Source organism: Takifugu flavidus, chromosome 20 (genome assembly GCF_003711565.1).
Source record: "Takifugu flavidus isolate HTHZ2018 chromosome 20, ASM371156v2, whole genome shotgun sequence".
Lineage (NCBI taxonomy): Eukaryota > Metazoa > Chordata > Actinopteri > Tetraodontiformes > Tetraodontidae > Takifugu > Takifugu flavidus.
Window position 1 is genome coordinate 8,832,960 of NC_079539.1, and position 17,060 is coordinate 8,850,019.

At 41.4% G+C, this 17,060-nt stretch overlaps 1 long non-coding RNA gene across 1 annotated transcript; it reads left to right on the forward strand.

Moving 5' to 3' along the window:
* The first annotated feature begins 6,175 nt into the window (after positions 1–6,175).
* LOC130517401 (uncharacterized) lies at positions 6,176–9,206 on the forward strand. Its single transcript, XR_008947713.1, has 3 exons — positions 6,176–6,481; positions 6,828–6,940; positions 8,827–9,206. It is a non-coding gene; the product is annotated as an uncharacterized LOC130517401 (long non-coding RNA).
* The last annotated feature ends 7,854 nt before the right edge of the window (positions 9,207–17,060 follow it).

Below are 17,060 nucleotides of genomic sequence, written 5' to 3' on the forward strand. Positions count from 1 at the left end.
TTTTCCAAAACTCTCGAGGTTGCAGAGTGCAAGACGGCATCAGCCATCAGTGGAGCCAAATGAGGTCGGGTTAAATGCAAAAAATGAATCCAACCTTCGGAAGAGGAGCGGAGGAGGCCACGGATATGTGTTTTGCAAAGGGCAGCGGGCGATTTCCAATGCAGTCAGTTCGGCCAGGCAAGGGTGGAAGGAGATCTTCTTTGAACTGTGTTCTTGGAAAGCCTGATTTCTTTTTCTGAGCATTTCTTGAGAGCTGCAACAACAGACACCTTCTGGTGCAACGTGTTTTGTTTCAGCTTCTATGTTATGGCAAATAACAGCATTTGTCAGTCATGTCACGAGGGAAGAAAAAATGGTCATAGTTAAAGTACAGCAAGACACCGACGCAAACAAGGGGATCAACGGCCGCATGGAGATTCTGCAGGCAGAAGTTCTTACACTTGACTTTCGCAATCAATTCAGTTCATCTTTATTTATAATGCGTGTCACAATCAAGATTGTCTCTAGGTAGTTTACAAATGCCCTGTGCCTGACCTCCAAATAAGCACCAGTGACAGGAAGAAAATGTCCTTTTAACAGGAAGAAACAGGCTCATATGGGAGGGAAAGGCTGGACATTTTGTACATGCACAATATAATTTGGTTAGCAAAAATTTATAGGAGATTCAAACTCACAATGTAGAAAAAAGAAACATTTCAACAAAGACTGGAACCATAATCACACAGCCTCGCATGACAATACTGTCAAATATCGTGTTACAGTTACTGGACAGATAATACGCACAAAGCTTAAGATATGCACTTAAATGTCTGTGACATGAGCAGTCATTTCACCTTTTACACATTCTATCTGGGATTGTTAGAAACAAATGTGTTGGGAGCCCATGTTGGCTTCATAATGCAGTGAAGACCAAGAACTTGTCCATCAAGATAAGTGCTGACGAAAACACCGTGGAACGCTGATTTATGCACATATGTGATGATGCATATTTCTTGTCACAAGCGCTCAGATTTGCAGGCTGAGATGAACTTGATTTATTTACCAAATGAAACCAAATGTAGCACAGAACAAAACTCTGCCAACAAGGAAAAGAACAAAAAGACGAAAGGAGATTTGTCAAAGGAACAAGAGGAGGTGCTTGAGGCCCCGTTTATTTAAGACTGACTGACTGGAAAGGGTTCCATTTTCATGTTTTCTTTTTAAAAGTACCAATTCAGATAAAAACAATCTGGGAATAAGCGCCATTTACACGGCAACGCACTTGAAGTTGAAAACGCCATCATCTCCACACCAGGTCTTTGAATTTTCTCAGTCATCCAGGTTGAAGAACTCTTTTTAAAATAGGGCAACATACCTCATAGTTTACCCTCTCATCCAAGAGGCCTCTTCAGTCCAAACCTTAAGGAAGCCCATTGGACCTGGTTCAAGCTGAATAGAGTATTTTCCATTCCAAGCTTCCACTGGAGATGTTCTTCTGTGTGATGCAACAACAGGCACATTCACACAGACATTTCCTAGTACGGTGATGTGAAATGTAAACAGGTGACAACGTAGCAAATGAACACTTTGCCCACCAATCACAATTAATTATAAAATGAGTCTTTAGCACCAAGACTAGTGAAGAATCCGTCACTTTTATTGTTGTCTTTTATCTACTCGCACAGGTGCAGGAAAAGTATTGACCCATACTGCAGTATCCATGTGCAGGTACCTCAGATTTTAGAAAGCCAACGTTTTTCCCTGTTTAAGTGAAGACAGAGGCCTGGACATTTCCAAAACCACTCCACTTTGGGAGGAGTTTTGTGGACTCAAGAGGCTTTAGTGTAAGTTAACTCCAAGAGATACACTTGTAGTGTGACAAAACAACAACCGAGACAAGCATGAGGAAGGGCAAAGGTGAGACAAATGGAGTGACAGATTTACAAGTCGCAGGGTTGGGCCTGCTTTAAGCAATCTAAAAGGTGTCAACTGAGAGCACACCTTAAACACAGAGACAAGTAGACACAGGTGACACAACAGGATAGTCAGGAGAGGAGGAAGACACCCCAGATGACAAACAAACAAACAAAAACCCATCCAAACCAAAGCCCCAAATTAGTAAAGGTTAGCAGAATATCTCAGGTTGAACTCTTAACAAACGCCCAGATCTTTGGTTGCGCTGCACCTAAATCACAGTGCACTCAATCAACATCGAGAGCGGACTATTATTAAAATAATGTGTCTGCTATTCTGGAGTGTTGATGAATTTATGTAAAACTGAGTACTGAGAAACTAATTTGTTGCAAAATTCATTCCTGCGAATGCAGTAAAATAACAGTGATGAGCGATTAAATAAAGTGTTGCATGTAGTGAGGACAAAGGGATTTTTGTTAGTTCACCAACAGCGTTTCGGTCAGAAACCTGACAATTTAGTAAGGATTCACGGAGCAACTGTAGAAATGAAAGTGACGGGCAGATTTTTACATATCAAGCAAAGGCTCAGGTCAAGGAATTAGCCCTTCTTCTTCTACTTCTTCTTCTTCTTCTGCTCCCTCTTTTTACATGCCTGACCAAACTTTTCCAATATGCTTCTTATTGTCCCGTGTCATGAAAATATGGATGACGACAGAGGAGGTAAGTTCCAGTAGCTGCCAAAGGGCAGAGCTGCAAATTCTAAATCAGTTGGGGGACATTTGCGGAAGTATTCGCAGTGCTGCATAACATAATATAGGTGCACAGGGTTTCTACCTCATAGCAATTTTATAGCAACATTACATGTATAATGTAATATAATAAAACACTAAATATGATAGAGCATAGGTGGTATGTATCACTAATTTTATTTTACTACTGTGTAAGTGAAAATACTGTGTTTGATAAGTACATTTAAAAAAAGAACACATTGAAGTGATGAGATGGGAACTTTCAAACATCCAGGTAGAAGAATTAAATTTCTGTGAAAACGCACAGAAAGATGCGACAATAACCACTCGCGTGAAAGGAGAGAGGAAAGGGTGAGGAGAAAAAGATTCCTCATAAATCACCTTAAAAATGAAATTATTGTGAGAATTTATAAAGCGCATGAAACATTAATGAGCGGACTGGAGAGGAAATGGTGACATACAGCAACACGCCACTTCAGCTGCAGTAATAAAACAGAAGGGGAGGTGGGGGGGAGTTATCATCCAATGTGTCACTTGCTTTATAAATTCTCCCAGTTAGCATCTATTCTTGAGTATTTATAGCTGAGCGCTATCATCAAGGGGCTGGGGTCTGCCCTCTGCCATCAATCTGAGGGCCTGTAGGTAAGAGCCGGATTGCATATTGTCACAATTCCAATACATTATTTACTATGGGACATTAAAATGTAATGCCTATTAATAAACAGCCCCAGGGCCAGAGGGCACGGCTACTTCCAGTTCAGTCATATTTCTTCCTTGCTTTCATCCAGGAACCGTTATATAATGAATTTATAACAAAATAGCGAGTTGTTTTCCTTCTCTCTTTTGCCAACACTGTTTTTGGAGATTTAGATTTAGATTATTGTTAGGGGATGCCAACACTATTTGACATGGTTTCCTTTTTTTTATTTTCCATTATCTTGACCTCAGCTTCTTATCATCTGTTGGTTATTTGCCATCATTATCATCCACAGAACCCTGAACAACTTCAAATCATTAGGCTTTTTGTATTTAAAATAGATCACAACAATCCAGCTTGAAACAATCCTAAATAATAGATAATATGTACAAAAAGAGTGAAGACTGAAAATTATCCAGAAGTTCAGTTTTGTTTCACTTCTCCAGTTATCTTAAAGTACCTGAGCCACAAGTAGTACTTCACAGAAATTAAAATTGTAGTCCAAACTAAACTAAGAGTTAATTGCATATTTCCTTGTTTGAATATTAATATCCAATTCTTTTTAAGCAAGGACTTTGAAAATGTAATTACTTTTTGGCTAACAGCGGGATTTCTTCCCTGCTCTCAGTGGCTCGGAAAAATTGTTCGCCTCTGGCAGATGTGCACCGGCCGAAAGTCTCCCGTGCTGTTTGGATCAATATCAAAATAATGAAGCCCAGCACATTATCAATAATTGACTTTGGCATTTTTTTTTTCAAAACCCAAATTAAATTTTGCAGATTAGAGATGACCTATTAGACACCCATAAAATATGAACTATAAGACGCTTTTAAGTTGTTTCATATTCCTACTTGAATTAGATGTTACCACTACAGCCCTAAATTGCTTAGAATATATTAAAGGCTGCATAGTGTTTACGGTCCCGGTAAAATGTGTAAACACCCTTCTGATACATTTCGCTGCACTTCGAACATGTTTTATTAAATCAGATGTCGGGGAAAGTGAAGCAGACATCTGCGCTCTCGCAGCCCTCCGCTCCGTGTCGTTTTTATGCCAGTCAAACGCTGTAAGTGCTCCCACATCTGCTACAGTTTATGCAAGATGCAGGGGCATCATCTGGCGGGGGGTGTGGAGTGTGGGGGCTCCCTCGTGGACTTAAGTCCTCTCATGACTGATGCATGCATTTGGGAACAAGTGACAAATTGGAGCCTTTGCTTCCTCTGCAGTGTCTGGGCGGGAGGCAAGCGGCATCCTGAGCTCCTGGCACAGTCCGTGGATCATGTCTGTTTGCTGGGGGGAGGGAGAGAGGGAGAGAGGGGTCGGTCATGTGTGCAGAGGGAGAGATGCAGACTCCTGGACCTGGTTTCCTCAAGATTTCCTCTGACGCACAACAGACAAGGAGCTCTCTGCAGCACAACCATGGAAACGGGATGAAACAACAAAGCACAAATTGCCCTTCTATGTGTGTATGGGGTCTTTTTTAAATCCGTCTTTTTGAGTCCAGCTGTGTTTCGTGTTTTCAGCTCCACTTTTATTCCCTTTTAGAGGGGCTTGTGTCATTAGACTTTCTAGTAATATTGCAGCAGCATCCATTCCTCTGTTTCAGTGTCCATTTTGGAGCGTTTCATGAAGGAATGGGGATGATATTTTCAGTAAAACTATTTGTACCTAAAAGATTTTACGTGCGTTTGAGTCGCAAACCAGCCGGTGGCAACACATTTTCTTAGTGGGTGTAGTTGATACCTCAGATTGGTTCAACAATCAATTCTCACAAGAGCAAGTTGGCTCCCCACCTCAAACAGACTACACATATAAGGATATTCTAGATCTTAAGACATATTTTATTGGTTTGAGACCCCACATGTAAAGATGAAAAATCAGGCATTGAACCGTTTTCATCGTACGTTGTGGTGCACTCTGATAATCTCAATGCAGAACACCACACAAATCATGATTCTGTCCCACCACCTATCTAGAATCTCCAAGCAAGAAATCTCACATGATCACAAAAAAGTGGCAAAAACTGAAATCACAACAAGCAACATGGAAGAGGACATACAAGAAGAGGGAATGATGGAGATCTTGGGACTATTTATAAAATAAAATAAAGGACTGGAGGAAATCCTGGAGGCAGCGCGAACGTGCTCGTTTTTATTTACACCTGCTACTTCATCCCCGGTCAGATTGCTTCTTGATTGGCTCCTTTCACAACTCAGAGGCAAGACTCTGGAGTCGTTCGTCTTCCTCACACACAAAGATTTTTGGTCGTGAATATTGAACAAGTTTAATATTTACGATTGTTGACCCCGACCGTTTTCAGAGGCGATTATTGGTTACAAATTCATTCCTAAAACACCTCAGACCACAGGATGATATTATAATATAAGATACTTCAGGCATTTGCCATCCCAGAAAGGGGAAAATTGGGACAAAAACAGCCCCCACTTTAAATAGCGCCGTCTGGCTGTTTGACCTTATCCACCACCACGAAGTTCAGTATTTATGTTTGTCATGCGTAGTGTTGTACGTCACCAGGAGATTAAAGTGTGCACGTTGATAAGGTCAAAAATATGGGATTTTCATTACAACACGAGAGCACTTCAGAGAAATACATGATCATTCTGCTGATGGTTTCTCTCTAGCTGCACTTTTGGAAATGAAAATATATTAAATGTCATCACAGCGTGGATGACATCATTCCATCTGTCATGGGAAAAGTCAGTGTGTTGTCTTATATCTGGGGTTCTTAAACAGACGGAGCGTTCCGTACCCATGCATTATTTGAATGAAAACACGGTTTTAGGTGCAGGATGAACATGTTCTAGGAAGTGTGTGGTTCTAGACAGTTCCAGGTGGGGCTGTCAGCCTGCAGGGATCTCAGTAGAAATATAGTTATCCAACCTCCTTTCCATCATTTCTTTCTCAATTTTCTTTTCATTCAGCTTTCTCCAATTTTAAGGGGATAGGATTTGGAGTCGCCTTTCAAAACAAGATCAAAAAAAGTTTTTTTTTTTTTTTTAAAGTAACTGTTTCCTTAACCTGCAAACAAAGAAGCCAGAGCAGAGGTCATGGAGGATATCCAGAGAACCGAGTTCCCATGGAGATCTTAGCTGCTCAAGCGTGGCTGCAGCAGGCAGTGCAGGTGAGGCTGCCTGGGTGTTCGGTGGCGTGCGGCACACCAGAGCACCTGGGGTGATGCGGGAAAAGCGGGAGGGGGGGAATGTGGGTGATGGTGGTGACAGAGCAGTGCTGCCTTCTGGCTTTTCACACAAGGCTGCACACAGTGATCGCGAGGGTGTCTTTATATATGGTTGATTCATAAGCTAAGTGTTTGCACTGCATGAATTATTCATGACTTTGTCTGGGGGGAGAAGTGGGTATTCCAACATACCACGAAAGGCACACTAGTATCCCCGACTTTAGATACGGAGGGGGAATGGTGCCTTCCTCCACTGTCCTTTTGATCTACGTTGCATCATTTCATGCAGCGTCGCCATGGAGCCTGCCGCATTCAGACAGCCGTCCAGATGAGGTGTGGTAGCGACACTGACTGGAGGTCCCCGGCGACTTCTGTCCACTGATCTGTTTCACTGTGAGTGTGGTGAGTAACGGCACTCAATTTCCATGTTTTGACACGAGAGGGGACATTTGATGAATAGTTGCAGGACCTTAGCACATAAATGAGGCATAAATAATGCATAAATTAAGTGGCATTTTATGGTGAGATGTCAGAGCATTTCACCAATAACAGGTAGATTAATGACCTGACTGAAGATTGGGGGGTTATACTGCAGGGAATGTGTTGGAAAGATCAAGGGGATGAGTCCAGGCTCTTGACTGTTCTCAGTCAATACAGTCGTGTATTTGCAGGGGCTAGATGAGTGATGCAAGCGAAGCAAGATGAAGTTTCTGTAAGGGGGAGGGGAGGGAAAACTCTTTTAAGCTTCCCCCAGAAGAAGGCCAACAAATTCAAAAGCAACTTAAGAGGGCTGATGGGCCGCAGCACAGTGTGTTGCATGCACTCTCAATGTATGGATGGTGGAACAAGTGGTAGAAGAACACATGAGCAGTGTGGACTCCTCACATTGGGATGGATAAAAGAACAAAACACACGCGAGCACAACACTAAGTGCGATTACAGGCAGAAAACTGCTGTGAGAGGCTTTTCCAGGAGCAAGGAGGGGGAAAAAGGGGGAGTGGTGACTCCACCAGAAAGGAGATTGGGGAGTTCAAGCTTCCCCTCAGCTACTTTTGCCTTAAATCTTGTTTGTTCAATTTAACACAAAGGCTGCTAAGAGCTGGGATTTGATAGCCACGCACGCACAAGTAGCGACCTTCTAACGGAGCCAGCAGAGTAGGTCACTACTGTTGTACTGCTGTTGTAACTACAGCAACAGCGCTCAGATAAAATAAATTCATCAACTAAATATTTCAGCCTGTGGGTAAAAAAGAAAGAAAATTGATTGTCAAGTGAGTCATCATTACAGAAAGCAAAAAAACTGTGGGAACAACTTAGTCAAATAGTGCCGACAAGAGGCATTTTTTTTGGCCGAGGTAGTCCCCTACCATTGTTGTCACAATTTTTTCCCGAAGCCGCATATCCGTCTACCTCCACTTGAGTATCGTTTGCCATTTGACATGGCGGTGCACGTCCGCGCGACTCCGTAGGTGGTAAGACTGTCACTCATGCTAATGCCAGCAGACAGCTGTGTGCGTGTCTGTTAGCCATTTCATGTGTGCTGGGCCGTTCAGACATCGGCAGCTGTCCTCTTTGGTTTCTATCCCCGGAGCATGGAGAGGTCCCGACACTGACACAGAAACCTCCCGCACAACTGGACCGTGCTCCTGCCCTGGAGAACCGGAAAAAAATAAAGGGATATCATCAGCGAAAGGTCGCGAAGGATATCCCCACCAGTCACTCAGAGCAGATCACCATGGCATAACTGATGACTGATGTAATTGATGTTGCACAACTAATCTTATGCATGCAGAGACTGATGGGAACTTTCCCACCAATGAGGCACCAGACTGAAAAAAGCCTTAACAGAGGAGAAAGGTGACCCCATCTCATCTCATCCAAATGCAGGGGAACCGAATCTGTGGTCTTGTTCATTTGGAGCTGGCGTTTAATTTGCCAAGGAGAAACCGGATGGTGATAAATTGAAAATAATTGCGGTGATCATGGAAACATCTGTAATGTTCCACAAATGTGGGTCAAGGGCACATATCAGCTTAGGCGGGAAACTGTCTTTGACGTTGCCATCTCTCCTTATTAACTTTAGGAGGTCAGGGCATATTTCAAACTGACTTCACATTGTAATCCATACCAGATTCCATCATCATTACGGCTGGTTCTCAGATGGCTATTAAAAATCTTTGTGGAACACTCTCTCATGGGGATTTATTGTATTATCACCACAAGGCAAAATATGCTTCTGAACCTTAAAAGGTTTCTTCATTGATTGGATTTCTTTTCTCTTTTTGCAGTTGCAAATGCTACCTCGGCGATCAATAGTCAGCTTACGAGGTGACCTGCCGAGCAACAAGTTGACTCCCTGGATGTTGCGAAAAATTCGCTTTTTTCTCAATTCGTAGGAAAGAATAACAATTGAAGTCAGACTCAAACAGTGATACAGAGGATCTTTTTTATTTATTTATCTTGCTTTGACTCTTAGAATATATTCTTTGCATCATGAGAACCATAAACAGTCTAGCTGCAACGACAAAGTGGTTTCTCAGATCTTCCTAAAACCTAAGGTGAGAAGTTTGGAGTGGCTCGTGCATGTTTATGTCAGCATAGAGGTAACAAATATTGTAACTATGGATGTTTTAACTTAAAAGGCAAATGGAAAGTGGCCAAATTGCACATTTGCCAACCCATTTGGTGCAATTTTGCTGCTCATTCATGACTGCGCAGCACCACACCCCCTTGCTCAGTGCCATCAGCCAGAGATTCTATTGTGTACATCAGTCCATTTACCCACGATAATTCGTGAGGAGGAGAAGGAGCAGCAGACCATAAGAAGCAAATTGTTCTTTTAGTTCCGACGTATGGAAGCGGTTTCCTGGCTTGAGGCTGAGTCCTTCTCAAAGCGCTCGAATCCCTTTGCAGTTCACACTACATGGCTTCCTGTTTGACCATGCGCTTGAATTGATTTGAAATCACACAGTACATGATCTCTCACCACAGGAAACCGTTTGACCATAAAACTGCGGGAGTCACTGACTGGGCTATCACAAGCGGGCAGCATCTTTTCCCTTCTAATTAGAAATAAATTCTCTTTTGTCATTTTTATTATTGTAATTTTCTACCTAAAATGTCCTTCTATGCTGTCACTTGTTGTGTGACTTGGATCAGGGTTTGGGTTGGCTTTGAATTAAAACTAAGTGAAACTACATTTCCCAAAACTATAACGTCCATCTCTCTTTTTGTCTTTCTCTTAATCCTCACACACCCTGGATTTGACACAGTCCATCAGAGTGTGTATAGGCGTGATTTATAATCTGCGGAGGGACACCACCCGCGGATTAATCCATTTAATCAGTTGGATGTGTAAAATCCATACAGAAAATCCCTGAAACTACCTCCAAACAGAATATGAAAGAATGATGTGAGGGCTGTTAAAATAAATATGTCCCATGAGGACGCACGGTGATAATATTTCTCCAACATTTGGTTAAGCCAAGCTGGTTTATCACGTAAAACTGGATAAAAACACCAGTGGAAGACATGATTACATTTCACTGGTCACTCCTTCAGTAGCTGGGGAGGATTATAAAATGGACTTTGCGTATCTCAGGCACAGTAGAGAGACATTTATGCATAGAAAGCAGAAGAATGTGATACCGCAGCACAGGGTTTATTTAATTCTGCAAAAAGCTAGTTTTAAGTAACCTAATTTTCTATGATATCCATCTGTGTGGGGGAACCTAATAAAACAATAGCAGGGAGCAGCATTCTATTTGTGAGCCATGGTGTTTGACTGTGTCTGGGCTGAGACATGAAAGGTTTACCAAGTGTCGTCATCTCCCCAGGTTGGGCTGTGAGTGAGGAGAGGGTACAGTCACACCGCCCCCGTTTTGATGAAAGCAACCCTAATAAGGTGGCATTGCAGGTCTCTGATGAGCTAAAGCATCTCAGACACTGGAATACTAGCGTAGACCCTTGTTTTTCATACAATGAAAGTTTAACACCGCGCCAGCCGTCCATGAAAGCCTCTGTGAATGCTGCGGCTGTAAGGCGAGCACAACAGGCCACTTCCATTTGAAGTTTAACATTCAGATAAGGCTCTGCCCGAGCCCACCCCCCCGCCTCCTCCTCCATTGAGCCTTTGCTTGATCGTTTTTGCAAATGTGATGTTCGCAGCACTTTACGCCACTTAAAGCGTAAACTGGAGCATCTGTTTCAGTGTTTGGGAGGGATGAAGAGCTTTCTCTCGCTGCGTGTGTCACACTACTGAGAATGGCACTACTGAGCGAAGGGCCTCAAGCACCCCGCATTGTTTCAAACCCTGCAATTGTGTTCTTCCTGTGCAGCCTGTGTTTTTTTATTATTATTATTATTTAGAGCGGGTAAGCAATAACCATTTAGTGAATGGCATTTTTTTTTTAAAATAACCACCTAAACACAAGGCGTCAAACTCTGCAATGTGTTTGCATGCATGAAAATGCATGGATGCAAATCACAGATGGCCCAGTAGATGCATTTACATACCATGATTCATTATGTAGAGTCCTTCTGTGCACATTTAACGACTCAGAGATCTGGGAATCATCTTTCTGCTGCTCCAAAATAACCCACATTCTTATTTGCTGCCTGTGTTCCTTTGAAAATGTTGAAAATTATGAGACACTTGAGGAGAAGAGAGCGGCTGGGAGGTCATAACTTGATCCAATTCATCTCATTAATTCATCTATAGAAGAGGATCCCACCTGCCTGTGGGAGGTGCTGGATGACCCAAGACAGTGTGCAGGTTTTAGTAGACACAGCCATTAAAATCATATAGTCTGAATTCTCCTTATCATCTCTGTCTCTTTAAAATCTTTCTTTCAGGGCTTTACTCCCCGTTCTGTTCTATAATTAAGCTAGTATATGAGCTGTAAAGGCTCCACTAAGATTTTTATTCTTTTTTTTAACCATCTGCTCCTCTAATCTCCATCTTTAGCACCATGTTGCGCTATTGTATCTTTATGTTATTTGTGCAGGTGTGACCATTGTTTCTCATGCATTTAACACAAGCTCTAGGAAATATTGAATAGTATTTTGTGAATGCAAGATACATCAAATATAACCAATTTCGCATTAGATACATAACAGATAGGCATGTATAGACAGTGATGCAAATTATACATAAAATATTTTATAGCACATTAACAAGTGCAATTACTCTTGCCATCTCAGTTGCACTTTTCTAATGGAGCAGAAACTCATAGCAATGTGGGCTTCTTCTGCATAATTGGAAGCTTTCACTGATTAATGGTTTTATTCAGGTAGACGTCAGGATTGCAAGCTCCCGCAGAGCGGGAGGATTCTGATTAATCAGCTGATTTGCCCATAAACTTAATATCCCTGATGGCTTCCGAGAGTTTCGGAAACCTGCAGCAGTGGGTCTGCTGACCCCAAAGAAATTGCATGTAAGGATAAATGGCCTTTTTCTCCATCGAGGAAAAATGCATTTGGCTCTCTCCAAGCGTACTATTGTCAGTGCTCTATCGGGGGAAATTGAGCGGTTGCAGTGCGGGAAAGATGAGTTGTGAATATTCTGAGCAAAATAAGAGGACCGTGTGGAATCATAAAGCAATGGTTTCAAATGTTTTGCAAAGGAAAATGCAGCCGCAGCTGTCCCATCATCGTTCAATTTCACACGGCGGAGCTTTGTTGTAAATTGATTGAGTGGTTGATTGCTGACAGTAACCATGGTGACAAATACTTTACATACCCTGGATAAGCTGGGTGACGGCGTCTCATTAAGCTGTTGCTTCACAGAAATAAAAATAAAAACAAAACACATTTAAAGTTCAATAAATGTAATTATAGTTAAATAATGAAGTAAGATCCAGAGAATTGCCACTGCAGAAAATATGTAAATCCAACACTTGATGACCACAAATGAGTATTTAACAACTGCGGTTTGTACCTAATAATAGTTTCAATGAAATGCTCCTTTATTAGTGTTTTCTGTTCTAATCCAAGGAGTGTTCAGGTGAAGATTTAATATAGTTAATTTACAATGAACTGTTAATCTGATACTCCAACATTTCAAACACTTTGTATGTTGAAAGTTTATTTCCACTGGGAGTTACTTGTCTCTTCTCCTGCCTGTCTTGTATTGTTAAATCTTCTTGATAAGCCTGGGTGATAAAATGGGAGGAGCAAGTACGCTTAAGGGAAGCGTACTTTCGATTCACAGGAATGCCAGAAAGCAAGGACTGAGAAATTTGCATCTTCAGAGAGCCAGTGCTGTCATCCATGGCTACAAGCACGAGAAAAAGGTCACGTTGTTGTCCTGAATAGTAGGCTGTTGATACTTCTTCAGAGAGCTTGAAGTAAATCAATGTGTTCACCTTAAAATCATTAACTTTGACTACACAAAGCAAGTTAACATACTGTGACTGTTTAAACAATCCTATTTGGTCAACATGAAGGTTTTCATCATAAGATGGGTTGGGAAATTTAAAAAGTTAAAAAATAAAACTTTAAAAACATGCTAGACTTTTTGTCAGGACATTGTGACTGTCGGGGAGTTGCTAACAATCATGTCCGTTCTTTGTTCCCGTGGTTCATGATCAGACTCTATGCTGGAAATGTGACGGCCATGACAAAATCGTGCACAAATCATCCTGAATTGGTTTGGTCCCATCATAACACTGTCAACCGGGCAGTGTTAGCTCCACCTGTGGAGGGCAGGGCTGAGAAGAGGATGGGAGGATACTCGGTTCAAACCCCAGTGGAGGCAAAAACACGGAAGGTGTTCTGGTAGGGGAAGGTGCCTGAACACCTTCGTGGCAATGCCGAGGTCCCTTTGAGCAAGTTACTGAACAGACAATTGCTCACACAGTATTGCAATGAGCAGGTAAGTCAGTCGGAGGCGTACCCTGCAATCAGCAGCTGAGATAGGCTCCAGCACCTTCCCCATGACCCTGAAAGGGATATAGGCGTCAAGAAAATGAAATGAATAAGTCTGCTATATAGTTAAACACTGCCTGGAATACTTTACTGAACCTCCCTTTGCCAATTAACAGCATAAAGACAAACTAATGAAAATAAGTGGATCTGCGAAATGACCCTGAAAGCATGCAAGAGTGATGTTGGGTCATGTTGCTATGGTGAACATTTAGTCATCTGCTACAAGCAACAGCACAGGAAGGCACAATTCCATGTTTGGATTCAATTGTGCACATGTTTACATGAACAGCTACATGTTCTGTTCCGTGAAGTGCCTGAAGACAATCAAAATAGACTATAAATTATTTTGTCAACCAGGCCATCTAGAAAAATCTGGGACCAGATTCGCTTTAAATCTAACCTGTGACCTTGTTTTGCTCACTACATTGTTGAGAACAACTATTTATATTCATTGTCCATTGCAGAAGAAAAGCCCTCTCCTCGAATATCTACTGTATTTTGACACTGTCCATCTCATTCACATACGTCTCTATCAAATGAGCAGTCCTAGTTAACATTCACGCCATCTGTAGCTACAGGGTAATTATGTCATCCGCCACACAAAACCGAAAAAGGCCGCAGTCTATAGAGCTGGTAGCCTAGTCAATCTGTATTCTCTGGAGCATTTCATTTAACGGCTTCCTCTTGTTCCATTCTGTTCAAATTCAAACAGACCTGCCATTAAAAAAGACAAAAAAGCCATTTAAAATTACGCTCCAAATGTGCTCAGTTGCAAATATCACGTAGCCAATTTAGGCGGATGCCTCTAAACTGATGTCTCATCATTTTTTATATCCGACATTCAAGCTCTGACAGTATTTTACCTTATTTACTCATCACTAAACCACGTCTCTACACTGACATTTAGTATTTGTGAAAGGGAGTGAAAGGGACTTGACACCAGTTATATGACTCTTTTATGCAGTTTAACTGAATATTGAGTTGAGTTTAGTGTAAAAAAAACGGTTTTGAATGCAGGTCCTAAATTGGCTGTGACAGGTGAAGTGAGCAACATTGATTATCTCATTACACAGCCACTGCGGACGTATCTCTCAGTGGCTACTTGAATTGGATAGGATGAAAATGTCAAGAACAGGAAAAGCATGGAGATCCAAAGGACTGTGACAGTGACCAGTTTATGATTCAATGAAACACTGGATCCGATGTTAAATCTGATGGTTCCTGCTGAGATGCTGGTCTGAAGAAAGACCACAAGTGACACAGGATTTGGGTGATGAATATTAGCAGCATAGCTTTCTGTTTTCTGATTAGGAAGAACATTGAAGGGACTTTGGTCATAAAGCAGCATATGTAATCTTATATTACTACTGCCTATATAAAGATACAATACTAGGGGGTATGTCGCAAAATGTGGGGAAATGACCTTGGAGGAGGCCTCAAATGGCTTTGGGGGAAATCTGAAAACTATTTTCCTTTTCATATATTTGTGATTTTGTTGGGAAATATTGGTTTTGTAATTTGTGTTTATGAACCAAGTCCAGTCCAAGGCGTGTTGTTAGGTCTGCAGTCATTTTTGGCAGAATAGAGCCCGACTATTTTATCACACACACAAGTTTATAAAAATGAGCCCCAGATGGGAAAAAAAACTCACTTTCAACAAGATGTAGGCAAACTGAATAAACGCATAAAAATGTAAATTGTATGAGCGCTGGTTGATTAAAATAATACCTACAATAACAGTGAATATTGTATATTTATAATACAAAACATTTCTATCTCACTGCTGACACCTACAGTATATCCGGAATTCTGCTGAGAATGGATGCTAGTTCAAAACTAATATTTCATGGCTATTTAATTGCTAGCTCACTCTGTCCCCATTAGAGCATCAATAGCAATTTAAATTTCCTTTAGAAACAAAAAGTGTTTTCTTTTAAAATTGTTTATTGTTATAGTGTATAGCTGTGTCTGTTTTGAACGTGTTATAGGGCACCACATCATGCCAGAGTTATCGACCTGTTTTTGCTTGGAAATGTCTGGGTTGATGAGGTGCAGGCCCAATTTAATAACAGTACTTCACAACTGAGGGCAACAGTTTGGTCAGCAAACTTATCAATATATCGCGATGCTGTAGTTTCCATCTTGGTTTTACACGGCAGAAAATGTATATTTTGTGAGCTTTTTTAGTGCTGATTGAAAGCACAAGTACAATTGAAGGGTGTAACTGGAACGTTTTTCAAGCTTTTATTATTCTTCTGTGTATTTGTCATATCGATCGAGGACGGCTGGATTGATTTTCCAACCCGTTGGAACCATACAAGTAAACAATCTGTACAATAAACACGTCAATCTGTTGGGTAGGATGCACGGCTACATGTCAGTATCAATATGAGGCAAGAAGCAATACCAATTCATTTTAGTTCTCAATGTAAAGCGGAGCGCAGCAAGAGGTGAACTCTCTGGAACGCCCCTACTGGTGCTTTCGAAGGCTTCAGAGGGATTCAAACTAAAATCCAACAAAAATGGGCCGGGCTCCAACCAGAGGGCCAGAGGAATCAAAAGCTGGGGCTGCTTCTGTCATCTCTGTGATGTTTCAACTTTGGGCCTGACGTTTATGAGGTGTCCCTCCAAACCTCCTGTAGTTTTATATGCTGTGTTTCCCAAATGAGCACAAATTTACACAGAGCCATCTGTCCTGGTGTCGAAACATCAAATATTTCTACCATCGATTCAGCTTTTATTTTATTTTTATTTTGCAAAACTCATTTGTTCAAAGCCTTTTCCCCTTTGTCTGCGCTGACAAAGCCCTTGAGCAACAGTTGCAGCCCTGATTAGCAATCCAAAGGCCCTGGGGATGATGTGTCACATAAGATGTGTGAGCACGCTGGTAACCTTCGCAGAATTAATTATTTACATGATCTATTTGACAGCTCCTGCCAAAGGCCATTGAATTACCATCAATGGTTTGACTGTAACAAAGCTTCTTATTTATTATAAAGTGTTTAATTGTGTTTTCTGTTGCAGATCTATAATAAAAACACTGGGCCAGATTCACGAAGCGTTCTTACGAACAAATTTGTTCTTAAGTCCCACTTACGAACAGTTTACGAAGATTGTGGCATTCACCAATTTCTTCTTATCCTGGATTTATTCGTAGGTAAGAACAAATCCTACGAACACTCAGGAGTACTCTTGCGCACATTTCAGTGCCGACATGTTGGTATGGTTGGGTTTTCTTCTCTTGTGCAGTTCAATAAAATTCAATATTACAATGATAATTCTGTCATATTTATTTGTTTATTTCCTATTTTGGGTGATTTACGGAGAATTTTAAAATTACGTAAATGTGCCGATGACTTAACATTAATCAACCAAATTGGAAACCATGCCAAAACTGTCTTTTTATTTGATTTTATCTTGAATTATTTTATTAGGGGATCGAGGATATGCCCTGGCTCCCTGGTTGTTGACACCACTGACCAACCCTCAGACTCCACAGGAGTTTTATTCAATCAGATGCATGCGCGCAGTCGCTCCACCATTGAACGCACCATTGGCATGTTAAAGGGGCGCTGGATGTGTTTGGACACAGAGC